General features: G+C 44.1%; 1 long non-coding RNA gene across 1 annotated transcript; it reads left to right on the plus strand.

Annotated features, from left to right (window-relative positions):
• Positions 1-6,910: 6,910 nt before the first annotated feature.
• LOC311145736 lies at positions 6,911-8,284 on the plus strand. The gene is made up of 4 exons (XR_014614625.1): positions 6,911-7,019; positions 7,230-7,520; positions 7,712-7,966; positions 8,219-8,284. It is a non-coding gene; the product is annotated as an uncharacterized lncRNA (long non-coding RNA).
• Positions 8,285-10,679: the final 2,395 nt, after the last annotated feature.

Here is a 10,679-nt window from a genome sequence, read left to right on the forward strand (position 1 = left end):
CCGGAAAAGTTGGAAAGAATCAACTACTACATATAGACTATTAGTGCAGGGTGAGTTTTCTAAGGTTTCAGTTCTGGTAATTTGCTGTATTCTAGAAGATTCAACGTAGCATTGCAGCTTCAGCCATCAACATGTATGTTGATTGATACATTTGACATTGGGTCCATCTCAATAGTCAGTGACCTTTCCTTTTCTCCTCTCTTTCATTTACACTGATTTTGAAGTTGCATCAGGTTCTAGAGTTGCATTATGGGTGAATGCAATATGGTGGACACCTTAAAAATCTCCAGATCAGTAATGCATGTAGGCCTAATATTTCTCAACTCTTCTTTGGTTCTCTTATAGATCATGTTACCAAACCAGTCATGGATATCACACCCCTCTACTTTAATAACAAGAGTGTGGGACTCTGTGATGTCACAGTGAACTGTTCAGTTAAAGATGGCTGGATGTTGTCTGTCTGTGGCGGGGGTCAGTGTACACGGTCACAACAGTTACTGTCTCTGTCTGGGGTCAACATCATCATCTCCAATGGCAACGGGACTATCCAATGCACCACCAGCAACCACGTCAGCACACAGACCATCTCTCAACCCATGGAGGACTGTAAGTACCATTTAGCCGTCACCTTCACTGTATACCTCTATCACTGTTTAATAACCTACTAATAATATAATATGAATGAAAGTTACATTCATTGGTATGAATAATAAATATAAACAGTTTTTATATAAATGCAGTTATAAATCCTCTCCAGCGAAAACATCTTAATAATTCTGTCTATGTCAAACTATTGGTCTATGATGATTATTTGACCGAATCTATTGTTATTTAAGTAATTCTATAAGGATTAAACTGTCTGTTCTCTGTGTGTGACCTCAGGTAGTGGTGAGAAGGATGGAAAAGCTTCAGCAATACCAGGCGCCATTGTGGATGCTGTTATTGGTGGATTAATCTTAGTTGATGTGTTAGCTGTGTTAGCTGTGTTATGGGTTAGATACATCAAACATGCCAGAACAATGGCGACTCCTAAAGAACATTCACTAGAAAAGGTACTTTCTCTTTCATTCATTTATAAATACATTATAACTACAAAAAAAAAAAGAAGAATACAAATGTTATTGTAATATTTAATGTTTTATCTTTAAGCAGGTCATTGTCCAAGTGCTTACAACTCCAGAACCATAGCGTCCTCCTGAGATACTTCCTGTCTTTGTCACTGAGAAGAAACCAACATAACTCAGTTGACACAGGAAGCGCATCACCAGGTCTAAGGACCGCAGAATAGGACTTCCTCTGAGGTAACATCATACATTGGGTTACATCTGTTCTAGACATTGCACAGAAACTGTGGGACATTTCACTATGGCCTATGAACTACATGGATCTGAATTGGACAGGTATTAGCAATATCCCACTGGGCAAAAACTGGTGAATCAATGTTGTTTCCACATCATTTCAATCAACGTGGAAAACAGATTGGATATGCAAAAAGTAATCGAATTGTATCTTTCTTTCACCCAACGTTTAACCTAAATCCAATGACTTGGTGAAATGTTTTGTTGATTTCACGTTGAATTCATGATTAGTTGACAACTCAACCAAATGTAAATCAAAACAAGATGTTGAACGATTAGTTACCGGAGTGTAACTCCAGTTCTATGAGTGGAGCGGAGCCCCATAGGGGAGCTCTGCTCCTAGTGGTTTACCCTCTGTCTCGGCAGAAACAGCCTGAGACAAAATTATGCACACACCTGCAGCCAATAAGAGTACAGGTGTCGCTATAAGAGGGGATGCCTCCCCTCAATCAGCCTCCCGAGATATTTATCTTCAGCGAGACTAGAGAGGGTCGGCAGGGCCTTAAGTCCTATGGGGCTCCGCTCCACTCATAGAACTGGAGTTACACTCCGGTAACTAATCGTTCTATATCGTGGAGCTCCGCCCCATAGGGGAGCTCTGCTCCTAGTGGTTTAAGGCGGAGCGTAGCGCTCCAAAATGTACTCCCTGCCGAGCCTAACACTTCCCGTTAAAAATGAAAAGGTCAGGCCTAGCAATGGCTGCAACCAATTCCCGCAGTACTGCAACTACTGAACCCATACGGGCGTCACAATATACCGCGTCATCGGTTAAAAACCCGCCCCACCTAGTCCAATGGCAATGCCAATGACTAGTGGGCAGATCACCAGAATAGAAGCCATACTAATCTGTACTAGCAGATAGATGTGCCTCAATATCCTGTGAAAAAACTACCGACCACTAATGGAATGACACCAAGTGTCACTCTACATTGTGTACACGGTAGACCGCCTCACTCACTCAATGGAACCCCAGATATTAGTGGGCAGAAAACAGAACATGAGTCATACTAAACTGAACAAGCAGATAGATGACCTCACATTCCATTCCATTGTTATGACAGATCCAATAGTATCGTAACCAAGTTACTACTATTATCACCTATCATTCCGCCTCACTCCAGTGAATCACTGGTGGGCAGATCAATACATGCCCTCTACTGTACTGAACCAGTCAGTCTGGAGTCATGCCAAAAAACATGCCTTCCTATCCAAAGCGGACCTGATGGAAACCTATGTCCACAGTCCTGCTTTTCCTCTCCTTCTAGCTCAAGATCTCCCTTCAGCTATGCCGAGTACAGATCGAACGAAAGAGTTAAAAGGCATATCTACAAAACATGTCTTCCTATCCAAAGCGGACCTGATGGAAACCTGTGTCCACAGTCCTGCTTTTCCTCTCCTTCTAGCTCAAGGTCCACAGTCCTGCTTTTCCTCTCCTTCTAGCTCAAGGTCTCCCTTCAGCTACGCTGAGTACAGACCGAGCCAAAGAGTTAAAAGACATATCCAAGAGATAGAAACGGATAAATGGAGACGGTGACGACCACGACGCCGCTGCACAGATATCCTGTTACAACCATACCTCCCACTAATGGAGTGACACACAGTGTCACTCTACAATGTGTATACGGTAACCCACCACACCCAATCTATGGATGCCCAAAGATTGGTGGGTAGTATCCAGAACATGAACCATACTAATCTGAACTAGCAGATAGGTGGTGCCTCCATATCCTGTCAAAACAAAACCGATCACTAATGGAATGACACAAAGTGTCACTCTACACTGTGAATTCGGTAATCCACCACACTCAATCTATGGATCCCCAAAGATTAGTGGGTAGACTCCAGAACATGAGTCATACTAATCTGAACAAGCAGATAAATGACGTCACAATTCCGTCAATATATATGACCGGTCAAATAGTAATGTAAACAAAGTTACAAACACTATTTCCCCTCATCATTCCGCCCCAACCCAGTTATGCACTGGTGGGCCGATCAATAACATGCCTACTACTGTACTGAAACACGTCAGTCAGGAGTCATGCCATATGTGGTCCTCTGTAGCTCAGCTGGTAGAGCACGGCGCTTGTAACGCCAAGGTAGTGGGTTTGATCCCCGGGACCACCCATACACAAAAAATGTATGCACGCATGACTGTAAGTTGCTTTGGATAAAAGCGTCTGCTAAATGGCATATTATTATTATTATATATGTCTCTCTCCTAGAAAAAGAGCGGACCTGATGGAGACCAGCCCCTACAGTCCTGCATTCTTTTCTCTTAGTTCACGTCTTCCCATCAGCTATGCTGAGTACAAACTGAACGGGAGGGTTAAAAGACATCTCTAGAATTGAGGACATGAGCTAAAAACTGAACTGAACACAGCAGACAGTTAATACTCTAATATCCCTATAACTACTGATACTACAGTGCCGCAACACAAAGTGTCGCTGAACACTGTGCCTTCAGTAACCCGCCGCCCCTAGTTCAAGGAAACCCAAAACTAGTGGGCAGGAACGTAATACTTGAGTTTAATAGTAATGTAATACAAGGTTACAAAAACGATTTCCCTCATCTTCCCGCTCCAACACAGTTATACACTGGTGGGCAGGTCAAAATACATTACCTCTACTGTACTGATAACCTCAGTCAGGAGTCATGTCTCTCTCAGAAAAAAGCCGACCTAATGGGAACCCAGCCCCCTGGTCCTGCATCTTTTTTCCTTAGTTCCAGTCCTTCCATCAGTTACACTGAGTGCAGACTGAACCAGAGAGTTAGAAGACATATCTAGCAGGTAGAAATGGATAAAAGGAGACAGTGACAATCAAGACGCCGCTGCGCAATTATCCTCTACACATGTTCCTCTGAAAAGGTAATAGAAGCCGCTACTCCACGAGTGGGTTGGGCTCTTCTACCCAGAGGCAATTGCCGCCCTGCCGCCTCATAAACCGTCTCAATGCCTTACAAACCCAATGAGACAGACGCTGTTTATAATGTGGTCTACCGAGTGCAGCCGCACCGTGACACACAAAAAGCAGCTGAGGCGATGACCTAATCATCGCCTTGCGCTCCACGTAGCGGGCCAAGGCGCGCACTAGGCACAGGCGATAGAGCCGTTCCTCTCTCCTCTCAACCTGGCGAGAGGGAGAGAAGGCCCACAGCTCTACGGTCTGTAATCTATATAAGCTCTTAATAACCTCAGGTATAAATACCGGGTAAAGACTTAACACCGTCCTGCTCAAACGCCATAAATGGCCAAGCAGTCGGATCTCGTCGAAAGAGCCCACAATCACTGACACGTTTAGCAGTGGTCAAAGCGAGCAGCAGTGTCTTCAAAATAACATTTTAAGGGGGATTAGAGCCCTCATCATTACAGTGTCTAGCTGTATCCCCAGGTAGACAATCTGATGACTGGGCCAGGGCGTGCTCTTTTTCCAATTCACAGCGAACCCCAGACGCGTGAAATGAATCACTGTCTGTGTCGTGTGAATGAACGTCAGCTCTGCTGACGGGGCGAGAACCAGCAGGTCGTCTAGGTAGGCTAATAGCCTTATCCCTTGACGACGCAACGGCTCCAATGCCGCCTCTACACACTTGGAAAACGTGCGAGGTGCCAGGGCTTACCCAAATGGCATCCTCGTATTCGTACGCCACCCCTTGAAAAGCGAATCGCAGAAACTTCCTGTGACGCGGCTGTACCGGCACATGAAAGTACACGTCCTTTAGGTCTATGCTCGTACAAAAGTCTCCTTTCTGGACACATTCCAGTAGACGTTTTGTCGTTAGCATTCGAAAGGGCCGTTTGGTTACGCTCTCGTTGAGAATGCGTAAATCCAATATCGGCCTCATTCCCCCCGTCTTTTTGGGCACTAGGAAGTAGGGTGAATATAGCCCCTTGTTCCTTTGCTCCTGGGGAACCACTGTGACCGCCTCCTTCGCCAAAAGTTACGTAATCTCTGAAACCAGAACGGCCACTTTTTCGGCCGTTTTCATCACCGTCTCCACCACTCCCCTGAATGGGGGTGGGGTCCGATGGAATTGGAGAGCATAACCCTTCTGCAACGTCTGTTCTAGCCAGCGTGAGAGGGTGCAGCGTCGCTGCCACTGCCAGCAATACAGAGAAAGTGGCCGAGCGCGAAGCTGTGGTACATTCAGTAGGAAGGACCTGTATTCCTCTATGGCCCTTGCCGCCGCTGTTCCTCGACACTGAGGAGGTGGAACAGCCCAAGGCGGGCCTCCCATGAAAGGGAGAGGAAACATTGGTGCGTTCTGAACCCAAAGGGGGGGCAGAAACGTCAGTTAATCTCGTAACCGTCGAATTCCTGCCCTCCGTGAACGCAACACGGGTCTGAATTGCACTGACCGAGGCCACAGCCTGCGACAGGGCACCATCCCCAGTAAGCGATTGCGTCATCGTAGATGCCTGCAATTCGCTATTAGAGCCACTCACTACAACACTCCTAGGAGTCTGTAATATGAGGTCTCTATGAAGTAACCCAAGGCGGCGCCTTGATACCTTCTTAGCCTTCACTTCTGTGTGTGTTCAACTCTGCACCCCTGGTGGGTTGAATCACACTCAGTGTGAGTATTAGCGCGTTATGTGAGAAGTGGGGCTCAGATACGTCAGTTATTCTCGTAACCTTCGTAATCTGGCCCGCCGTGAACGCAGCGTGGGACTGAATCGCACTAACCGAGACCCTAGTCTGCGATAGTGCGCCATCCCCAAACAGTGGCTGTGTCCTCATGTCACCTGACTGAGGCTGTAGCCTACTCTGAGAGGCACTCACTACAATACTCCTTGGAGTCTGTAATGTGAGGTCTCTTTGAGATATACCAAGACGGCGTCTCGGTATCTTTTCTCCTTTCACCTCCTGTGTGCGTTCAGCTCTGCACCTCTGGTGGGCTGAACTGCACTCAGTGTGGTGAGTAATGGCGCGTTCAGAGAGAAGTGGGCCGATACACTGGGCACCTTCTAACATGTACCACAAGGTGGCGCCATGATACCTCTTTATCACTAGTCACACTGAGTCTGCTCAGCTGCGCACTCATGGTGGGATGAGCTACACTCAGAGGAGTGGGTATCATTGCGTTCTGTGTTAAACGGGGGCGCCGATACGTTGGTTACGTCCTGTAACTCTAGTATTCCGGCCCTCCTTGAACGCAGTATGAGTCTGTACTGCACTGACTAAGGCATTAGCCTGAGACAGGGCGACATCCCCATATGTAGATCGCGTCATCATGTCATACTCTGACCGAGACTGCAATCTGTCGTGTGAGACTCTCTCTACAGAGCTCCTAGGAGTCTGTAAAGTGAGGTCTTTATAAGGTACACTTAATACCTTTTACATATCTGCCTTATGTGTGCGTTCAGCAACGCACCATGGTGGGATGAGCTGCACTCATAGTGGTAAGAGAGAGAGCGAGAGTGAGGAAGGTCGAACGCTCTCGGATGTATTATGGAAAAGGGCTCTTTTTTCTCCGTTCTCTCCCCATTATGGGGCGGAGCTCCACGATATAGAACTTCCACTTCCACTGAGGAGGAGTTTAAAATTGCATCATTAGGCGACTGAACTTTGACAGAAGAAGGCAGAGTTAGTCTCTCAATTTCAAAAGAAATATGAAAATACTTGGGTTTCTTCTTCTATGGCTAGGTATCACCACAGGTAACCTATACATTATATTAATTATATCGTGTGGAGGAATCACTTTTGATTTTGGACATTTACTCTAGAAATAATACTTTGTGCACATAACACGGGGAATTGGAAAAGTTTTGAGTTTAGGCAGCAAATGACTTACTGACTCAATTTGTACATTAATGTCAAATGACTGTCAGTGAAATGCTAAATGTGATCTTTGTCCTCTCTCATTAGGAATCAGGGGGGAACCTTCAGTGGACCAGTATGGGTTGAAGGGGGGTTCAATATGTCTGGCTGTTCCAGAACCTCCTGAGATGATCAAAGGACTTAAATGGATGAGGAACAGTGATGTAATAGTTGGAGTCAAAGAGATCTCTCCTAAATACAAGGAGAAGGTGGACTATAACAACGCAAACCATTCTCTGTGCATTAAGAATCTGTTGAACACAGACAGTGGAATTTACAAGGCAAACTACCGGAAAAAATGGAATGAATCAACTACTACATATAGACTATCAGTGCAGGGTGAGTTTTGTAAGGTTTCAGTTCTGGTAATTTGCCGTACATTTAATGTGTCTGATTAGGTTCAATAATGCATGTAGGCCTAATCAAGTTTTTGTGCTGGTAGTTGTCTTTTTGTTTATTTAATACAATTATAGTATCTAGACCACTCATGGATGTAGGGATCTCTTTCCCAACTCCATTGGTTCTTGTAGATCATGTTCCCAAACCAGTTATGGATGTCACGTCTCTCTTCAACACAAGTGTGGGACTCTGTGACGTCACAGTGAACTGTTCAGTTAAAGATGGCTGGATGTTGTCTGTCTGTGGCGGGGGTCAGTGTACACGGTCACAACAGTTACTGTCTCTGTCTGGGGTCAACATCATCATCTCCAATGGCAACGGGACTATCCAATGCACCACCAGCAACCACGTCAGCACACAGACCATCTCTCAACCCATGGAGGACTGTAAGTACCATTTAGCCGTCACCTTCACTGCATACCTCTATCACTGTTTAATAACCTACTAATAATATAATATTAATCAAAGTTAAATTTATCGGCATTAAAAATAAAATATGACCAAAGGTTTGATATCATGATTGTAATTCTTCTCTAGTTAAGATTGGAATAATTCTGCCTGTATGAAACTATTATCTTATGAACATCTTTCTTCATCTGTGTGTGTGTGTGTGTGTGTGTGTGTGTGTGTGTGAACAGGTAGTGGTGAGGATGGGAAAGCCATTGTGGGTAGTGTTATTGGTGTATTATTAAGCTTAGTTGTTGGATACATCATACATGCCAGAAAATGACAAATCCCTAAAGAACAACATTCACTAGAAGAGGTACCTGCTCTTTCATTCATTAATCTATGCATTATATAAGTCAATAGTTTTAAAGAACGGTCATTTGAATAATTTAAATGTTCTAATGTTTCATCTCCAAACAGGACATTGTTCCAAGAGTTTACAACTCAGTGAACACTTCACCAGGGAGAGAGGCCAGAACCACAGCACTCTCCTGGCCAGAACCACAGCACTCTCCTGACCAGAACCACAGCACTCACTTGGCCAGAACCACAGCACTCTGTCCACCAGGTGGACCTCTGAGGTGACATCATACAGTTCAAAACATTACAAACTGTGGGACTGTTGCACCACCCAGTGGACAATAATCAAATAATCAAATAAAATCAAATAACATTTTATTGGCCACATGCGCCGAATACAACAGGTGCAGACATTACAGTGAAATGCTTACTTACAGCCCTTAACCAACAGTGCATTTATTTTTAATAAAAAAGTAAAATAAAACAACAACAAAAAAGTGTTGAGAAAAAAAGAGCAGAAGTAAAATAAAATAACAGTAGGGAGGCTATATATACAGGGGGGTACCGGTGCAGAGTCAATGTGCGGGGGCGCCGGCTAGTTGAGGAAGTTGAAGTAATATGTACAAATAATAATAACTTGGCAACCGCCAAACCTAGATTTGTCTGTCGGACTGCCAGATGGTGAAGGGTGATTCATCACTCCAGAGAACACGTTTCCACTGCTCCAGAGTCCAATGGCGGCAAGCTTTACACTACTCCAGCTGATGCTTGGCATTGCGCATGGTGATTTTAGGCTTGTGTGCGGCTGCTCGGCCATGGAAACCTATTTAATGAAGCCCCTGACCAACAGTTCTTGTGCTGATGTTGCTTCCAGAGGCAGTTTGGAACTTGGTAGTGAGTCTTGCAACCGAGGACAGATGATTTTTTATGTGCTACACGCTGCACCACTTGTTCTGTGAGCTTGTGTGACCTACCACTTCGCTGCTGAGCAGTTGTTGCTCCTAGATATTTCCATTTCACAATAACAGCACTTACAGTTGACTGGGGCAGATCTAGTAGGGCAAAACATTTGACGAACTGACTCGTTGGAAAGTTGGTATCCTATGACGGTGCCACGTTGAAAGTCACTGATCTCTTCAGTAAGGCCATTCTACTGCCAATGTTTGTCTATGAAGATTGCATGGCTGTGTGCTCAATTTTATACACCTGTCACGGTGTTGCTGAAATAGCTGAATCCACTCATTTGAAGGGGTGTCCATATACTTTTGTATATATAGTGTATTAGTTACCATGCCCTGTATTGTTGGAACATTTTTTATATTTTTTATTTTATTTCACCTTTATTTAACCAGGTAAGCCAGTTGAGAACAAGTTCTCATTTACAACTGCGACCTGGCCAAGATAAAGCAAAGCAGTGCGATAAAAACAACAACACAGAGTTACATATGGGGTAAAACAAAACATAAAGTCAAAAATACAACAGAAAATATATATACAGTGTGTGCAAATGTAGCAAGTTATGGAACATGCTACATAGAGATGATAAACTTATACTTCATTCTTCTTTGGGACTTGAAAGGGGCGATCTAGGAATCATAAACAACATAGCAGTCAGCATAGCATTAGGATTAGAACGATAGGATATTGTTCTATTTAATAATAATAATAATAATAATAATAATAATAATAATAATGTATTACACTTTTATAGTGCTTTTCATTAGACAGAATCTCAAAGCGCTTGTTAAGCAAAATAAACAACAAGAAGTCATTTAAAAAGAAATATAGGCTACAACAGTAGCTAGGTCATCCAAATCAAGTGTATTTGAGTGTTTCCTGAAACCTCCAGCAGATGGACAGTCGCGGTCATTAGAGGATCTGGAAGCTCATAGCTAGATGGTCAGCAGAGGTGCTGGTCGGAGGTGCTGGTCAGGTCCAAGGGCAGGCAGGTAGGCAGGCAGCTCAATCCTCCACCCTGATGAGGATCCTGAATAGGATCTCTATGGCGGTCACCCCGTCACTTGTTTGGTAAACAAATGAGGAATAGGGCTCGAGAAATGTAACCACTAAAATGTATAGACTTCTGGATGCAAAGACTGAACATCCATGAGATGAAATGATAGTTTGAACTATATTTAATCAGTGTTTGTTTGCAATTACATTGTTTACCAACAATGGAGTAAACCATCTTATATTGTGGGTTGGGATGGGATAATTACACTAAGCTCATGAGGCATTAACCTGAACTTGCTCTTTTTTGTAAGATCATTTTTGTATCTCGGCCTTCTTGATTTTTCTCCTTTTGATGACCTGCTGACCTGTTGACCTGATGACCTGTTGACCTGTTGAATG

This window comes from Coregonus lavaretus (genome assembly GCF_964263955.1).
Source record: "Coregonus lavaretus genome assembly, chromosome: 18".
NCBI classification, from domain to species: domain Eukaryota; kingdom Metazoa; phylum Chordata; class Actinopteri; order Salmoniformes; family Salmonidae; genus Coregonus; species Coregonus lavaretus.